Source organism: Leopardus geoffroyi, chromosome E1 (genome assembly GCF_018350155.1).
Source record: "Leopardus geoffroyi isolate Oge1 chromosome E1, O.geoffroyi_Oge1_pat1.0, whole genome shotgun sequence".
Lineage (NCBI taxonomy): Eukaryota > Metazoa > Chordata > Mammalia > Carnivora > Felidae > Leopardus > Leopardus geoffroyi.
The window spans coordinates 51,070,999-51,091,043 of record NC_059330.1 but is presented as its reverse complement, the minus strand read 5'-3'; the positions used below and the strand labels follow the sequence as shown (position 1 = coordinate 51,091,043).

At 39.0% G+C, this 20,045-nt stretch overlaps 2 long non-coding RNA genes across 2 annotated transcripts in view; one reads left to right on the top strand and one right to left on the bottom strand.

Moving 5' to 3' along the window:
- The window catches only part of LOC123603989, a 77,682-nt gene that overhangs the window by 3,513 nt on the left and 54,124 nt on the right, over nt 1–20,045 (top strand). The window lies entirely within an intron of this gene.
- LOC123603988 lies at nt 973–18,994 on the bottom strand. The gene is made up of 3 exons (XR_006715157.1): nt 17,318–18,994; nt 8,620–8,724; nt 973–2,411 (listed from the first exon to the last, which is right to left on the bottom strand). It is a non-coding gene; the product is annotated as an uncharacterized LOC123603988 (long non-coding RNA).

Sequence of the window (20,045 nt, the reverse complement as noted above, 5' to 3'; positions counted from 1 at the left end):
TCATAAATGAAGAGAGAAGCATCTGAGGAGGTGTCGGCATATGGGTTGCTGTTAGAGGGAGAAAACCAAAGCGGATTTTCTAGGTGATGGTCAGCATTTGAATAAATTAATGAAAAAAGAGATATTAGTATTGAACATTAAATTCAGGCCAGATTTTAGACCCTTAAGACAAGCATGAAGAGTGACACTTTATTCGTTAGACGGGGAGGGATCTGCCGATGACTGAACAGAAGGCTAAGAGATGTGAGCAGGACTGTTAGAACGTTATTCGGACTGTCATTTCTTCATCTGTTGCCTCTGGCTGCATTCCTGCCATGTGATCTTTTCTTCTGGATTTCTCCTCATATGATTTCCCAAATCCCAATTTTAATGTATAAGGAAATAGAGATAGAGAAATTATGTGTCAAGGAAGTTCCTCATGTGAGTGGAGGCTGTTGATAACAGATTCTAAGTCTGCTGATTTCAGACTCAAGGTTTCTTCCTCTCCTTTCTGCAAAATATAACTTTTCACGGCAACCGTGCTCAGACAAATCTAGAAATCAAAGAATAGGGCTGATAATTTTTGCTGCCAGTTACTAACTCCCCCCAAATTATTCTTACACTGAATAAAGTGTATAGTGTATAATAGGTCCTCACACAAGACCTATTTCCAAATGTTTGGCTCAATTTCTGTGCTTCGCTATGGGAGACTTTCTTCCATTTTTAAAATAAATTTGATCAGTATCTGAGGATACGATCGATCTTTTCCTCTTTCATTGACTAGTTCATGTTCTGCAGGCGTATATCCCCCATTGATATTTAATTCCAGGCCCTTGGTAAATGTGTCTTTTAATGTTCAAAGCCCTATGTACAAGTTACAAATAAGTAACTTGTATCACAACTATGCAAAATTAAAATGCTATACTCCACGGTCACCAATAACGTTAATGACTAATGATGACAGGAAAAATAACAATAATAGCCCTATATGGTTACTAAAACAAAATCCAAGTTACATTACTGCCCATCTTATAGGTGCTTACTTAGATATTTTAAGGTACTAACTAGGATCAAATCCAAATATTTCTTCTCCTCCATTCAGGTTTGAGCTTCCCCTGGTCCATTCTAAATGTTAAAGAAATCCAGATGAATGATCACTGTAAACGAGCATTTCAGAAAATTGTCTCTCTTGTTAGTAACAGAGAAACTCTGAATTTACTACACAGACTTCAATTCTGTCTGTGTTTCAGCTTCTGGTCTTATCAGCAAAGAAAATCTCTTTTTAAAACTTGTATTTACACTAAATCTATTCTGTTACATGGTTTGAATAACTGAATCACCAAATTTTAGCAAGGCAGGAACTGACACTATAAATAATGCTTTCTTGTAAGCTCATTGTCATTTTCCTGCATGTAAATTGAAATACGTGCAGACTCTCTTCTATACCTGTTAGGTCAACTTGGGGAAAGAAAATCATTTAAGAAAGCTAGCTTTCACATTTACTGAGATTAAATCTCTTATGTATGTTAACACACACCGTGATGCTTTCCAAAAAGAAAAATCCTTGAAAAATAATGATGTATTTCCCCCTTTGGGCAAAGCTTAAAACCCATTTTATACAAAAATGTAGTGCCTCCTTAGTACTGGATTAACTGAAAGGAGGAAGGTACTTAATAAATTAGTGGGCACAAAGCAAACTCAAAGTATATAAACATGAAAACACACACACCCTCAGAGTTCTATGTCTTGACCTCATGGTGTCATATCAAAAGACCTTACAAGAGGCTGAAGACGGCCACATTTTGATTTGTAGTTTCTTAGTTCTGACAAAAGATCTGTACTCGGCATTGAGACTCCATTTCTGAGTAGCTTGCTTTCGTGATTCTGATTGTATGGTGTTTAAGAGTTCGGTTATATTTTACAATTTGCAATTTTAAAAAAGTATCATCTACTCACCCATTGCACACATATTTCTTATGCATTAAAATACGAAACATTCAAAGCAGATAGTGGCGACTCTCAGTATTTTCCAAAAAAAGAATAATCTATAAAGCTCTGAGGCTAAACAGCTTCAGTCTTTCTGGAAAACACTAGCTAAGTACACATAACAGAAGCAGTTCCCTTGGAGCAGCGGCCGATGAAAGTGCTATTTGTGTGTCCTGGCAGAACTTATCTGAACATCTACTTGGTCAAAGCATCATTTAGCACCAAAGACCGTCATCAATGCTATATCCATAGTATCACAATCCAGGCAGTATAGTAGAAATGTATGCAAGTCTCCTCAATCCTGGGCTCACAGTGAGTCGGCGCTCTTCCCTAAGTGAATTAAGCACACACATTAATTCACTCCTCTCTATGTTCTATCTTCTTTCCCCATGCATTGCTCGCCTTGTTCCTTTTTCCTCTCCGTGGTCCATACATTATTTCAAATCCTACAAAAAAAAAGAGGACCCAGACATAGCCAGTGATCCAGGCAGAGCAGTTAGAATTGTATTATTAGCCTTCTTTAGCATTTGGTTCGTCTCTGGACATGCAGTTCAGGATCTACCTCCACAGGCTCCATTAAAAAGCACAGCCCATCAAAGCAACGTGCCGGAAAAGCATCAAGCACAGTGCATAGAAAACCGACCCATGCCCTGCTGGTAACAGAGTCCGGTCGGCCAAAAATAAAACAAAGAAAATAAAAATCGGTTTGGAAATTATTTTTCCATAAGGGAAAGCAGTTCTCTGTGAGTTGACTTACAGGTCATGGACACAACACCAAAAGGTGAAAGAACAGAAGAAAAAAGAAAAAAGTTAGACCCCCTAGGCATGGACAGGTGTCCTGTCCTTTCTCCTGTCTCCTGAACCCTCTTCGGAGTCTCCACAGAAGGATCTGCAGCCTGTTTCGAGCAACATAGGGACTGGTGATCTCTCGGGCAAGGTTTCACCCCTAACTCCACTGAAGACCCCCTCAGACCAAGAAAGATTTTCTCACAGGAGAGTTTGAGAGAGTCTATGAGTTCATGCTCGAAGTAAATTTCATAATTTCCTCTCTGTGCAAATACCAGGGTATTTATTTCTCTTACGTAATTTCCAGGGAGTCCGTTATGTGACCCGACTTCTATTCTGTTGGTCTACTGAGGGACCTTACCGTCAAACAGTCACCCTTGGTGAGAACGTACCCAAGGACTGATATACGACTGCAAAGGAACTTAACAATTCCTGGAAGGAAAAGGGTTAAGAGCCAGTAAAAACAGCATAAATTTACACATGACCTAGTACGATTACACTTTCATTCTCTTCCTTGCAAGGAACAACAATGGCAACATCCATAACTAATGCTTCTGGTCTAAAAAACCTTCTCCCTAAAGGAGTGGTTTTCACCCACTGCAGATGGTCTCAACAACCTGTGGTTAGAAAGGATCTCTAGACAGAGAGATGTACTTGCTGGTGATTTTTCTTTCAAAAGGAGCTAAAAGGTTCATTACATCTTGGAAAAATAATCTCAACTATTGGTCTGAAGGGAGCAGTCTTGTGCGATTGGTTTGTGATGGTCCAATTCTGGCTGACAAGTTCTAGAATTAGATTGGTTTGTCCCAATCTTAACCTAACTGCTAGGAAGGGGGATGGCTTAAATAGCCAAAGGACTTGGCTTTGGACACAATTATGAGCAGAGAAAAGCCACTGGAGTGGTTTTAAGTTAAAACAAAAACAAAACAACAACAATAAGAAAACAAACAAAACAAAAGAAAACAAAAAACAAAACTGGTCCTGGAGAAAAACAGGACGTGCATTTGTTTTCCATTAGTGATGAGATCAAATGCTACAGTCCTCTCTGGCCTAAGCCCGCAGTGGAGGCTTCCCTAGATGAGCAAACTGGTTGCAAACTGAGCTCCCTGTAGGGGATCCAGGTGGGGCAATAGAAAGTGAGCAGAGCTGAACCTCAGCCCTTCCCTTCCCCACCCCCAGATCCTGTAATCACCACCACCCTCTCCCACCCCTGCAACAGTCCCCTTTCCTTTTTTCCCCTTTCTCCTCTAGGAATTTTCCATCAGCTGGAGAGCAAGGACATCAGTTGTGACACTGATGGGAAAAGTTGCACTTTTGCCCTTGACCACGGCTGCATCTGGGCGGCCTTGTATTTGCCTGTGGAGCCCATGGATACTGGAGCAGTATGCAACAGCTGCTCTGTCCAGGTCCTACCGATGTCACCTTGTTCTTTTCCTCCCCTCCCCTCCTCCTTCCTTGTGGTTTGCACACAGATGTCTCAGGGAAGACCTTCATGATGCTTCCTGGCAAACACCTCAAATACCTTAGATCAGCACATATCTTGGAAGAACTGATCTTGGGGACTTTTCAAGACTGTTAATTGTATTAGAAGTGCTAATGAAAGACTCAATTAAAATGAAAAAGGTAGCAAAACCTTCTCAGTTTCAGGAAAAACTGAGACATTTTGAGATAGCATCATTGGGAGATTTTTTTCCTTTAATATCAATTTTTCAAAAAAAAAAAAAAAAAAAAAACCCTCAGTCTCTTGTGTAGAATAACTTCCCTGGCTCCAGATGTGGCCAACTCTGAAGTGAATTCTCCCAAAAATACCCCCCTTTTTTTGTTTATGAAAACAATACAGGGCTGAGCATTCTTGATGGGAGACTACCCACATCAAGAAAATGAACCAGAGCAAAGATATGTGATGTATACACAAATGCCCTGATATTACAAGACCCATAGAAAATACAACTTTCTCTTTTCCTGAACGCCAGGCGTTTCTGATATTTAAATTAAGAAATGTCAACCTTTCCACTGTTCTAGAACAGGGGATCTGTAAACTACAGACCACAGGCCAAATCTGCCTCATCATCTATACAGCTCCTGAGCTAAGAATGATTTAAATTTCTTAACTGTAGGGGGAAGAATCGAAGGAATAATAATATTGTGTGACACTGGAATATTTTTTTTTTTAATTTTTTTTTTCAACGTTTATTTATTTTTGGGACAGAGAGAGACAGAGCATGAACAGGGGAGGGTCAGAGAGAGAGGGAGACACAGAATCGGAAATAGGCTCCAGGCTCTGAGCCATCAGCCCAGAGCCCGACGCGGGGCTCGAACTCCCGGACCGCGAGATCGTGACCTGGCTGAAGTCGGACGCTTAACCGACTGCGCCACCCAGGCTCCCCAACACTGGAATATTTTTTAAAAATGCAAATTTCTCTATCCATAAGTAAAGTTGTATTGGAGCATAGCCACACTTGTTTGCTTACAGATTGTTTCTGACTGTTGCTTTTGTGCTACAAAGGGAGACACAGAGCCCACATGTGGGCCACATACTGACTATCTGGCTCCTTACAGAAAAAGCGTGCTGACCGCTGGTCCAGAATAATGCTACGGGCTTTAGGCTGAATTGAGTAAAAAGGGTGTGAAAGCCATCCCTCAACTCTAGTACTAACAGGCTGAATACATTTATTGTACTGTAGGATTTATTTAACTGTGGGCGCTCCTTGTTAAAGTGGAGAGATTTATTTTTAGGATCAACTATATATGTATGGTGAAATATGTAGTCGAATAATAAATATTTTTTTGTTTAACCTAATGATAGTTGACAAATGTCAACTTACATGTCAAAACTGTCTTCCAAGTAGACTCATAAAATAAAATTAAGGTTACTGTTAATAGCAATCCTTTAAAAATCAACGAATGGTGGGGGGGGGCACCTGGGCGGCTCAGTTGGTTAAGTGTCTGACTTAGGCTCAGGTCATGATCTCGCAGTTTGTGAGTTCAAGCCCCGCGTCGTAGGGCTCTGTGCTGACAGCTCAAAGCTTGGAGCCTGCTTCAGATTCAGATTCTGTATCTCCCTCTCTCTATTCCTGCACCGCTTACACTCTGCCTCCCTCTCTCTTCTCTCTCTGTCTTTCTCTCTTTCTCAAAACTAAATAAAGATTAAAAGAAAATTAAAAAAAAATCAATGAATGTCAAAACTGCCTCCATGGAGATCGATTTTTGCAAATCCACCGCTAACCTGTTTTATGCTTGCTGATCCATAGGGGACCAGAGAGTCTGTGAAACTATCAGACATGTATTTCCCTTTGTGTTGCTTCAACAAATCTTGAATTTGACCTCGTTAGCAACTGCTAAGTGTTGCACGTAAGAGTATTTAGTGATGGGCACCTGGGTGACTCGGTTGGTTAAGCATCTGACTCTCCATTTTGGCCAGGTCACGATCTCACGGTTCGTGCATTCAAGGTTTGCACCGGGCTCTGCGATGACAGCACGGAGCCTGTTTTAGATTCTCTCACCCTCTCTCTCTCTGCCCCTGCCCTGCTCATGCTCTCTTGCTCTCTCACAATAAATAAATAAACTTAAAAAGAGTGTTTAGTGATTGAAAAATATAAAAAACAATAAATAATAGAAGAAAATGGGTTATTTGCAAAAAAAGTTGTGTCATGGAAAATGTTTAAAGACTGAACTTTGAATGCCGATTATATTATATGATTCCATTTTGTTGAGAAAAGAAACTCTTGATGTTTAAATCAGTTCTTAGATCTGCATCGCTGTCTATATTTGTCTTCAGTGCTAGGATTGGGATGTGACAAGGACTACACACATCAAATGTGAACTTTAAGAGGTACAAAAGAAAAACCAGTAATCAAGATAAGTAATAGTTCAATTCATAATTTTTTAAAATGAGAAATAATGCCAAATAACCCATAATGAGCAAAATAGGCCAAAATTATTGTATAAATTCAGGTTTGCTATAGTTGCCTGCAATGGAAAAATTCAATATATCAATATATTAAAAAATGGAGACCTATTTCTCCTTCATGTAAAACCATTTGGAGATGGGTATCCTACAGATGGTATGCTGGGGGCCCCATGCCATTTTTGATGGGTCAGGCTCCCATATCTCAGCTTTAACATCATATATATATGTACATATCATATACATATAAGATAATATAGTTATTAACATAATATTATATCATATGTAAAATTTAACAATGACCTAGTAGATGTGGTTATAATTTATTTTTATTGTCTTACGTTTGTGTATTGGCATTTTCTCATTTTTCTCTAAATATTTATTATTTCATAATCAAGAACAAAACCTAATGCATGATATAATTTTGAAACTGAAAAGAAGATGCCATTCCTTTTTTATTAAAATTTTGTCTTTATTAAGGCCAAGATGTCAATTTGATCTTTCATTTGCTGAGGTGACTACAAAGAATATTGGGTAAATGCTCTTCGAGTGCATGCAGACTTTGAAATCATATTTCTATACTCATTGGGGAACACTTTTTTTATCTGTCTAGAAACACAACTAAATCAATCATTCATATAACATTTTGTTCATTAGCTGTTAAATAAGTGAATGCAGAAAGAGTTCTAAACCAAACCAATATAAGTTCACTGGTGAGGCTAGGCGAGATTTCCTTCCTGGGTTTAACGAGAAAAAAGTAAGAAGCAGAATGCACGTTTTCAACATAATTCAGTGTGCACCTTTTATCCCCCGAGCCTCACAGAACGCAAATTCTGGTAAATTCCTTGGAGGAATGAAGTACAAAGTCACCAAGAATAGTTCCTACTAAAAATTTCTAAGAATTGATAGAAGTTTGGTCTTTTCTCCCTGAACACCACTAGACATGCCTAGAAGCCTAATTTGAGCCTATCCTATAAGAGTTCTACTGTCGGTTTGTTTTAGTATCAGAAGCTCAGTATTAAATAAATAGGGCTTTAGACTTCTGCCCATTTGAGTACTTCCTTTAAAAAGGAGAGAGGTGGGAACACATCCTCTCGTTAACTCTCCTGCCCCTGGTTTGACATCATACTACTACTAATAAAAAGTGCTAACGCCACACATTGACCCTGAAAACCAGATTCTAGGATGTGAAAATCTTCCTGAAAATATTGATTCTCAGGGAGCTTGTTGCTGATAGATTTGTCATCTGACATTAATTTTTCTTAATGTAATTAGATAGTAGCATAATGGCTATGCTTCCATAGAGAACAATTAGCCATTCAAAACATGTGGTGTGGATAAAAATTTCCGAATTGCCTCCAGGAATCAATTAAAGGAAAACACAACAGGGAGAAAAATCAAATATGGTAATGATGGGATTTAAAAACTAATAAATTATTGCATTTCCTAAGAAATTGCAGGAAGAAAATTAAGGGAGAAATAAAGCCAGCCCATTGATTTCAATGGAATTGTGAGCTTCAGAATCTATTCTAATGAAATGGTAATGGTAATACTAATTCTGTCAAACAATATAGGATTCCCTCAAATCCTTTATATTTAATTTAAATATCTTTTTATTAAAAAAAAGATTCTAGTGATCTTTGGGGTTAAATATTGTTCACCAAAAATTTGTGACTAAAAATGAATTATCTTATTTCATCCTGGTTTTATTCTACAAACTTGGAAGAGGGGGTTGAACAAGAGTTTCTTTAAGGTTCTGTCCAAAGTTACTTTTCTGTGATCTCTTTGGTCAAACTAAAATGGCAGACATTTTATCTGATGCTATTGGCCCTCTTAACTTTGTCTACTAGAAATAAAATAGTTATAATCTGTTTTCAAAATTTCCGCATGAATGTAAGTCCTCTGAAAGTCATATAATCTAAATGATTAAGATGTAAACAGAATTAAATATGAGTTATTACCTTAGTTCTCCATGACCTGGGTGGTTTCAGTCTGTGACATTCAATATGACATCATTATATATTTCTTCTGTTTGTTTTTGCATAGTTGTTTTAATCTAATGAACTCTGAAGGTTAATAGAAAGGTGCTGTTAATATTATTACTATTATTATCATCATTATCATTGTAATTTCCATTTTGGGCAATACTAAGTAAAGGCCACCCCTTTCTTTCTTCATGGCCAACAATTGTATGTGAGTTTAGAAACAATAATGTCCTGTCTTTGCAACACAACATTCTTGGGGCCCTTGGGTGGCACCATTGGTTAAGCATCTGACTTTTTTTTTTTTTTTTACTTTTCTTTTTTCTTCTGTCTTCTTTTCTTTCCTCTTCTTTTCTTTTTTCTTTTCCTTTTTTTCTTTTTTTTTCCTTTTTGTTAATTTAAATTCAAGTTAGTTAACATACAGTGTAGTCTTGGCTTCAGGAATAGAACCCAGTGATTCAGCTCTTAAATATGACACCCAGTGCTCATCCTGAAAAGTGCCTTCCTTAACGCCCATCCCCCATTTAACTCTTCCCTCCCCACATCTCCCCTCCAGCAACCCTCAGTTTGTTCTCTTTATTGAAGAGTCTCTTATGGTTTGCCTGTGTCTGACTCTTGATCTCAGCTCAGGTCTTGATCTCAGGGTCAACATAATGTTCTTATAGGATTATGAATTTCCTTCATATAGGCTCCTGGAAGAACTAATTAGATGGCAGCTATCATTGCAAATACACACAAAAAAATATATAGTGCATTTGATGCTTTCCAAGAGTTTTTCATTTGTAAGTATTTGTAAGTAAGCATACTAACAAGTTTTTGTGAGCCTCTCTCTTGTTTATATGTTGATAGTCAACAAATGTACTATAGCTACCTGATAAACAGCAACTTTACTATAAACTAAATATAAATACAACCCTCACGCAAATATTACAATTGAACTTACAATGACAATGACAAAATATGCATCAGAGTTTTGTTTACATCATAAATGCCTCTTTTTCAGTACTTTTAAGAATATACATTGAACATTTTTCATTAATCACTATAATAATGCATGCCTTAATATACACCCAAACATAGCTTCACAAATGTTAACGTGTTCACTGAAAAACCATTACTGGACTTGAATCCATCACCCTCTTTCTTTACAACACTTTTAGTGAAAAGCGAACTTCTCTAGCTTTTATATTCTATTGACTGATCGAAAATCGCCATATTAGGTTTCAGCGTCACTTAACTACATGCTCTCTAATAGCAAATTTTAAGAACATGAAAAGTAAATTTAAAAATCAAATTTAGGGGTGCCTGGGTGGCTCAGTTAAGCGTCCAACTTCAGCTCAGGTCATGATCTCTCCTGCTTGCGGGTTCAGGCCCCACATCCGGCTCTGTGCTGACAGTTCAGAGCCTGGAGCCTGCTTCGAATTCTGTGTCTCCCTCTCTCTCCGCCCCTCCCTTGCTCTCTCTCTCTCTGTCTGTCTCTAAAAAATAAATAAACATTAAAAAGAAATCAAATTTAAAAGGAATTTGTTGTAAAAAGATATCAAAGAATATCTCAAACCACAGCAGGACCAAATCCATTAAAATCTGTCCCCTCCTCCCCAAAAAAGAGTGAACACGGAAAGAGTTCATTGAAAGGAAATCAATAGCAATCGAGAATAGATACAGGGGATGGGCCTGACTTTAACCGAAAAGGCCAGTTTTAACATTGTACCCAAATACATGAGGAAAAAAAAAAAAATCAAATCCACAGATGGGAAAAAAAAAAAAAAACAGTGAAACTATCATGCACACAAACGTTTGATTAAAAATTGTGTTCCTCAGCACAAACCCACAGCAGCCAGGTGACCACAGCTCTGGAAAAACCTCAGCTTAAAGCAGCCCCTGGTTCTCTAGCTCAAGTGCTCAACACAGCCTATTTTACTGCACTTTAATACCGCATCCTAAAAAGCTTGTGAAATAGTATACAGACCCAGGGGCCAGGATGGAGTCCCAACACACTTTACACATCTGCCTTCCACGGTTGGTTGTAATCTAGGACCAGAGAGGGAGGGAGAGCTAGCATAATGAGTCACAGGGTTTCTCCTCTTTGGTATACTTATGTGGTCAAATGTTCTTCCTGAGCCAGAGTGGTGATCTAGCCACTTCTTTCTAGATCTTCACAATTAATGTTTCCACAGCAGATAAAATTGATCTCTTTTATTAAATTGTGTGAGTCCAAGTGTCACTCACAAAAATGAGACATATTCATTTGGAAAGCTGGGTTTTTGGTGTTTTTTTGTTTGTTTTTTGGGAGGTGGGGGGGGGCTGGATTTTTCAAAACCTGGTTAATTCTTGGGAATTCAGTTTTATGACAAACGTGCTAGATGACAAAAAACACACCTGCTGGCCGTTGTGACTTTACACATGTAGTCACAGGACTCCAAGGGACTTTGAGAGCACGTGGCAACCCTGGTCCATCACATGCCCGGGCTCTCAGGGTAGGACTGGAGCCATTTTCAGCTCCACTCAAACCTCACATACTTGCTTCACTGTCAGCTGATTCCCCTGCTTGTCATCACAGTGAAAGAAATGGAAGGAGAGAGAAGGGTATGTCTTCAGCCTTCAGGTCTCTGCCTGAAATGCGCGTCTCTATCTCCACCTGGGCGTGCAGGTTTCCCTCCTGTGAACGTAGCTAGGATGCCTCCCTCCCTCCATTTGTAGCCTGGGCGCCTTCCCTTCTCATCTATTCAAGGCCTCTTCTTCTTTATTTATCCCCTCTCTCCTACATTGTCTATTTTTTCCTCTCGATGGGCTCGTCCCCATCTGCTCATAAACATGCTGAACTACCTCCCGCTAACAAAAGGAAGAAAACTACAAAGAAGAAAATTGGGGAGGAAAACAAAACAAAAAACAGAAAGCTTCCCTTGACCTTGTATATTTCTCCAGCCGTTACTTCATGTATCTCCTCCCCTTTTTATCAAAACTTGTCGAAAGGTGTCCCTGTCTTCTCAGCCCCAAATTCTCCGTTGAATCTCCCTGAGTTGGGCACCCCCCCCCCCCACTCCCCAGACGTGCTTTCCCGGGTCAACTTTGTTTTCTCACACTTTCTCCAAGTAGTACTTGACAGGGCATCACTCGGTCACTTGTTCCACTTGTCTAAGTAACCACTCATCTCTGTCTTTTCTCCTACCTCACGGACAGCTCCTTCTGGTCTCCCTTTAATGCTTTTCTTGTTTGTTTCAATCTCCCGATGTTGCAGCCTCCCACCTGCCTCTTCACTCAATTCCTGGGGGACCTCGTGCAAGCCTGTACTTTTAAATACCTACCTCTGCAGAGGGCATCCAAATTTCCCCCCTCAGGCCTTGACCTTCTCCCACAGCTCCAAACCCACATATACAGCTTCCTACTCTTTTCCCCACTTGGGTGTATCCAGTAAGGCATTTGAAACATAGTGCGGCCAAAACTGAACTCTTAAGTTTTGTTTTTCCCCTGGACTCTCACACTTGTTTCTGCTTCAGGGCCTCTGCTCTGGCTCTGTTTCCCCAGGCATCCACGTGCTTTACCTTCTAAACTCTTCTAGATTTCTGAGGAAACGTTACCTCCGCGGAGAGGCCTTCCCTGACTCTCCTTGCTAAAATGGCACCTATCCCTGTCTGCACGGGTATATTCCTTTACTTTCTTTTCCCATCAACTTAACTGTGCCTGGCATTGAAATATGTTTGGTTTTTTTGTTTGTTTGTTCATGTGTTTGTTTTACCTTCTGTCTCTCTTCCTAGGTTGGAAGTTCCTAGAAAGATAATTTTTTTCCTGTTTAGTTCATCATTACTTTTACAATGTCTAGGAAGGACCAGACATGAAGTAGATGTTCAATATGTGAATACGTGAATTAATGAATGTTAGAAAAACGACGTACTGTCAATGAAAGTTTTAAAAATTGTTTAATGTTTATTTATTATTGAGAGACAGAGAGACAGAGCACTAGCAGAGGAGGGGCAGAGAGAGAGGGAGACACAGAATCCGAAGAAGGCTCCAGGCTCCAAGCTGTCAGCACAGAGCCCAACGCAGGGCTCCAACCCACGAACCGTGAGATCATGACCTGAGCCAAAGTTGCATGCTCAACCGGCTGAGCCACCCAGGTGCCCCTGTAAATGAAAATTTTTATCTCACTAACTGCATTAATTCTAGTCCTAGTGAATAAATAGGTAGATGATAGGTATAGATAGATAGATACATGATAAATAGATAGATATCTATAGATATTTATAGATAGATGATGATAGATAGATAATGATAGATGATAGATAGGTGATACATAGTGAGATGAATAGATTAATAATGATAGATATTGATAGATAGATAGAGGAATGGAGAAAGGGAGGCAAGGAAAGAAGGGAAAAGTAAAACTAGTCAAAAAATGAGGCCATGGTTTAGAAAGAGAATTATTGTTCATTGCAATGAACTCTGGGTAAGATGTACAAACAGAAGATAGGGATCATGTATGGGTTCTGCTACTTAATAATCACATGATTGTAGGTAAGATATTTCATTTAGCATTTGAATGATAACGTTGTGAAAAGAGGTACACGGGAGATTTTTCCCTTTTAAAATTCTGTGTGCTACATCTGTAATTTACAGTGACATTATACCTCTAAGTGAGGCAGCGTCACAATGTCTTAACAGTGATACGGATTTGACTATGAAGAATGGATACTTTTTTTTTTAGACAATAAAAATAGAGATGGGCACCATGTACTGGCCATTTGCTCTGGGCTAAGTATTGTCTTGGGCACTTTTGCATGCAATGAGTCATTAATTGTCACAACAGTTGTAAGAAATGAGTACTTTTACCCCTATTTAATAGATAAGGAAACTGAGTTTGAGTACTTTGTGCGAGGGCACACTGCTAGAAATCCAGAGAGCTGGGACTAAAATCCAGACCAATCTCCTGGATTTCAGTCTAAGTTAAATGAGAGAGTGTAACAAAGAGAGAGAGAGATGCAAAGAGACTACCTTACGGAGAATAGAGACAGACACAGAGACAGAGAAATTCATAGGTATAAAGAAGACCAAGAAACAGATGAAGAAAAAAATCAATACTAGCACAGCAATACATCTATGAGAATTTGTTAAACTCTCTTGTCTCTCTCTCTCTCTCTCTCTCTCTCTCTCTCTCTCTCATTCTACACACACACACACACACACACACACACTACTTATAATGAGAGATTTTTGGAACTTCATTTTTTTACCAATAGCTTCATCCTTGATAAAAGCTGTAGCCCCGATCAGACAAACACTGATAATATAAATCAGTGGCCATAAAATTTCTGAATTTGTTACAAAATATATTATTTAATCCCAAGTAGATAGTACTCTGGGATGGTGGCCAGTCCTGTCTTTCTCTGTTCTTCACATCAGGATGGTGACATAGTAGAATTTAGAAATTAAAAAAAAAAATCATTTAAACAAATATCACAACTCTTTGAAAAGCATAAACCTCATGAGATTATAACACATATTTTACAAAGCAAATCTTTACTTATAAAAATTGTGTTTATTAAGCTGTTTCTATATAGGCATGAATGTGATTATTCTAATATAGTATTGGTGATTGATGCCTAAATTCTGGTTGCTTTCTCTTACGAAGGGATTCCTGAATTAATAATTAGATTATCAATGGACAGGATCCAGACTTCCGTGTTTATATTTGTAGATCAAGAATGGCAACCTAAATGAGCTTTAATTCCATCTTCTAAATATGTAATTCACACTGAGGTAGCAAAGGGAAAATCCAGTATGGGATCCATACCTAGACCACTGTTGTTTTTCAGTGTATGTTAGTTTCTGATGTGAGTGGTGCCCATTACATTTTGTTTATAGCCCTTATTGGCAAAGTGCTTCCCAACTTAATTTTCCAAATATCCTTCCATAGTAGTGGGGAGAAAATAAAAATTTAATAGATTTACTTCATGGAAAAAAAAAATGTGTTCTCTTGTGACCACAAGGTGGCACAATGGTGACCAAGAATATTCAACATCCTAATAGAATTGCAATTACCAGAGGCTTTTACATAATTGCTGTTATTAATACTGTGCCTCATTATCATTATGGTATTTCAGAAGACCAACGTATCACCTTAGCGGTTGGTGAAAAGATAAAGTGCTTTTATTCATTTTTTATCATCCTCCTTCTGCCTGCTAAATCATTAATATTTTGCTTTCTCCCAAACCCCAACCCCAGAAAGGACAAGTAGGTGTGTAGGTCCTTCATTTAATAATTGTCCAAAGCTTTAAAACAAGGAATAATGACTTAGATAAGGTACATATCTGGAGAAGGATAAACAAAACTATATATTTTTTTTGACGTATGTGACGTTGTTTTTGAGCTTGTTTAAATCATTCTATGACCATTCTAATATCTATTTGTAATACAGGAATACAAAAGCCATTCTAGAAGCTTCAGTTTACAGTGAAAGTTCAGATCTGTTATTTGCAAATGGGTTTTTCCCTGGTCTGACATCAGACATGATCTTGGGAAGAACACCCAGGATATTCCAATGTGCTGTCCACTTATTTTATGATTGTTTGGTATTGAGATTAGACCATCTCTCCTCATGCTCAGGGGACTCAGAGTCCCCTGGTGCCTGGAAAGCGAGATGCTGCAATCATACAATTATATAATCAAACAATTATATTTATATAATTGTATATGTACAATTATATACTATCATCAATTATATTTATATAATTGTATGTATACAATTATTTATATAATTGTATGTATACAATTATATATATAATTGTATGTATACAATTATATATATAATTGTATGTATACAATTATTTATATAATTATATGTATACAATTATATACTATCATCAAACAATTATAGTTATCACGAGGGTATAAAAGAGCAGCCACTTTTTCCCAGCTGAAAACAACACAGGCTGGCCAGATACAGTTGTTCGACTGTTCACTGCATAAATCACCAATCTGAAGAAGCACCTGAGTAGTGATACAAAGGGTTAGTAGCATCCTTCACTGAAAATTTTTTCCTCAACTTCCATAGATCAAGTGTCTTGGCATTTCACAAAATTTAATAGCATATTTGATGTCCTTTATGAATTTGTCATAAATTTAGGTGGCCCTCATGAGAACGTTAGTGTTCTACTTTAGTTATCACATTTTTCATGCTGCTACTTGCTTCCTGCCATTGCAATTATGATGCAATATTTTGCCTTTAAAAAAAAAAAGACTTGCATCATTTTTAAATGCCTTAAATTTTGCTGCTAAAACAGATCCAATTTCAGAAAAAGACAGTAATATCAGACCTGAAAACGAAGTTCGACAAATATTATTGTAGGTGAATTGTCAGTGTATTATCATGGGAAGTAAAAAGGCACATCCCAATTACACATTCAAGCAGGATTTTATAAGAAGTAGAAAATAACACGAAAACTAGAACTTGCCTATAAAATTCAGTTAGTAATCATGAGAATAGGAAAGTTTGCAGTAAATTACTTATGCTGTTGAAAGAAAGCATAAAAAGCCAACAAGAAATTTAAAAAGAATCAGGGTGATGGGGCACCTGGGTGGCCCAGTCGGTTAGGCATCCGACTTCGGCTCAGGTCATGATCTTGTGGTCCATGGGTTTGAGCCCTGTGTCGGGCTCTGTGCTGACAGCTCAGAGACTGGGGCCTGCTTCAGATTCTGTGTCTCCCTCTTTGCCCCTCCACTGCTCTGTCTCCCACTCTCTCTCTCTCTCTCTCAAAAATAAACAAACAAACAAAAAAAATCAGGGTGGGAAGTAGGAGGGAAAATCACATTTTGAGGCCACAAGGAACCGTGGGGTAACAAAAAGTAACATCCCTGCCATTAGTGTTGAGAAACAGTGGACCAGAGAGGGTGAGCAACACCCTCAAATCCCACAGCTAATTAGTGGCAATGCTGGGACGAAAATCAATTACTCCTGGAGGCAGGAAGAAAATACATCCAGAATGTTGTTTGGACATCAAAAAGAAAGCATGGCTGTTTCAAAAAAAAAAAAAAATTGGGGGGATAATACAGCATTATTTTCCTACAGCTACTAATGCTTTTGCTTTCAAATCCCTTTGAAAGATGCTATTATTACTGATTTATATGAAGGAAAACAGGGAATATTAGTTTATTGAGCAACTCCTATGTGCCAGGTAGTTTTGTCTATGCCTGTATATACATACATATTTATGTACATGCATGTATGTGTGTGTGAACATGCCGGTACACACTTCACAAATTGGCCCACAAGGTAAATATTATTACCTGCATTTACACTTCTAAAGAAATTGATGTTCAGTGACAACTGAGAAATTGCCCAAGTTCACATGACCGGCAAGGGTTTTTGTTTGTTTGTTTGTTTGTTTTTTAGGGTTTATTTATTTTTGAGAGAGAGGGACAGTGTGAACGGGGGAGGGGAAGAGAGGGAGGTGGACAGAGAATCCGAAACAGGCTCCAGGGTCTGAGCTGTCAGCACAGAGCCCAGTGTGGGGCTCGAACTCCCAAACCTTGAGATCATGACCTGAGCTTAACCAACTGAGCCACCCACCAAGTCAGCCGCTTAACCAACTGAGCCACCCAGGCGCCCCTGGACACACTTGTAATTTGAACCCACTTCTGTCTGACATAAAGTCTATGGCCATCCTACTACCGTATGTCTTACCTTAAAGAAAAAGAATGGTTTTTCCTTCATCCCAGATGAGTTGCAACATGTCTTTTCTGGCACATGAAGCGTGGTTTTCAGTCTTCTGGGTGCTTTGCAGACTCATGGGGCCCAGCACCTTGTAAGTCAGCAGTTTTTCCGGGTTCAGTTAGCTGCGGCTTGATTGGTCGTGATGGGTCGTTGCTGGATAATGATCCTGCTTCTCTTAGAACCCCTTTACTTTGCTGGAACATGTTGAGAAGTTTGGACATAATCATGACATTATGTTATAAAATGGTTACACAGTGGTTGAAACTGCGTAAATGCAATGTCTCCTAGGTAGTTTATACCGCATAGCATCCTGTATGATACAGCCTGATGTTTCCTTCATTTAGTACTGTCACTAAGCCTTCGGTGTATGTGAGTAGAGTGATATTTTCATTCTCAGAGCACCATTGTACTGAATCCTGATGCTTCACACAACGGGGAGGAAGTGTGGTTTACTTAATCCGAAGTGGTTTTGGTAAGAGAGTACGCAAATAATTTATATTGGGATGAGAATAATTTATATTCCTTCTACCAAATTCCAAATGACACTTTTTAATTTCTTTTTTTTTTTCTTTTCTCTTGCTTTCCTTTTTTTTTTATTGGCTTAAGTCAATGTCAAAGGTCAAGGAATGTAAATTAATTGACAGAACACTAAAGGAGATGAGTTTGCTGCTGGCCACAATAGCACGCACTTTACTAGCACTCAAGACGTGCCAGACGTTGCCGTAAGCATTTTACAGATGTTATTGCACTTAATCCTTGCAATGATGGTGAGGTGGTTTCTATTCTGTTCCTCACTTCGCAGCTGAGAAAACTGGGGCACAGGGAGATTAAGTAAATTGCCCAAAGTCACACAGCAGGAAAACAGTAGAAATGAGATCTAAACCTAGGCAGTCCGTTTCTGAAGGCTCCACTCTTCATGACAGCTTAATATGGCAAGGAAAACTCTAGGTAGGGCAACGAAGAATCAGAAATGCTAAGTCGTTTGCTCTAAGTTGCACAATTTATAAGATGAGCAATTGAGCAATTGCCGTCAGCCCAGATCTGTGTAACCCCTCAGGTTGGCCTCCTTTCCTTGAAGGGCCTGCCTCAAAACTCCAGTGTCACTTGGATGGCTCAGTCCATTAAGCATCCAGCTCCTGACTTCAGAGTTCCTGGGATCAGCCCCACTTCGGGCCCTGCGCTGACAGTGCAGAGTCTGTTTGGGATTTTCTCTCTCCCTCTCTCTGCCCCTCTCTCACTCTCTCTCTCAAAAAGAAAGAAAGAAAAAAAAAAAAAAAAACCCACAGCAGTGTCCATTTAATGGGCGATAAATCCCATGCCACATTGTGTTTGTTTATTCCCTAAGGGCAGCCCCGCCAGAGGACTAAATGTTCCTGCTTCCAAGGCAAAAGGCCTGGTGACTGTGGATTAGTGCACAGGGATGTGCATTAGCAGTGCCCTGGAAAGCGGTGAGCCCTTTTAATGCAATCATTTTTGTTTACATCTTGGAGAAGATCATCCTTACTCATCATGGCTCTTATCAGCTGTTTCCCACATCATTTTTTTCCTTGCTCACTCTCTTGTCTCTCTAAATAATCAATGACCAACTAACAGTTCATTTCAGAAGCCCTTCTAGAAAATAACGGGCTTCTTTTTTAACAAAGTGTGTTGAGACGATCGTTTTTCCCATTTAATGATTACATAATGAAAACAACTCAACCTCAGCGTCAGAACTGCTCATTGCCCATTCAGAAGAGCCTTGGGCATCGATGGTTGTGTGTTCTTCCTCTGCGGCCCCTCCATGGCCGTGTCTCTTTGGGCAGACAACCTCTCTAATGCTGGAGGTTATGCAAAATAGAATTTGATTAAACGAGTTGATATCTCTCTGATGCCCCAAAAGTTGCTGATTGTGGAACTGGCAACGGGCAGCTGTGTCCTTAACCTGTCCCCTATAGCTGGCCTCCCTTTCCCACACAAACTGGTATCAGATGGAACCAACAGGTAGCAGAATAAATAATTGATCGATAACATGTGTTTCTAATTCAAACAAAGAGCCTTTACCCACAGTACATAGTGCATGTGACTCAAGTATTTTATGTGGAATTTGTAAGTTTCTGATCACGTTCTGTAAAGAAGTTTTCACAGGGTCAAACCTCTTGGGGCTCTGTCTGTCCCAAGTTCAAGTTACTTAGATAGTGATTAAGGATGTTTTATAGGCCCCTGTGGTAAATGATAGCATAGAGGAAAAGCATTCCTTGGCCATGTAATTTAGCAAGACTTAATCTGTTTGGATTTTCATCCACTGGGCTTGCTGAAAACTTTAAATGATTAACCTGTTTCTCTGCAGCCTACAGAGGCTCCAAAGTTAGCATCCAGGGCCTGAGTTCAGTGATTACCCAGCTCGGGTTGCCTTTTTTTTTTTTTTTTTTTGGAAGCTCCTTAATCTCAGTCCAGCTCCTTTTTCTTAGGATGACAGACTCTAGATGCAGCATTCTTTCACTGTGCAGTATTTATAAAATAGCATAAATCAATGAGACCAAACAACAAGAGGGCAACAGTTTATTTAGCTCAGTTTATTTAAAAATATCCACCAGGTACTCAGCAACTACGAGTCCGTTGAACATCAAAACGTGTAGCCTTGTCAACTTAAACCTTCGGTCTCTGCACAAAAGATCCCAAACCCCAGGCATCGCCATTCCCGAGGAAAGGGGGCAGCACA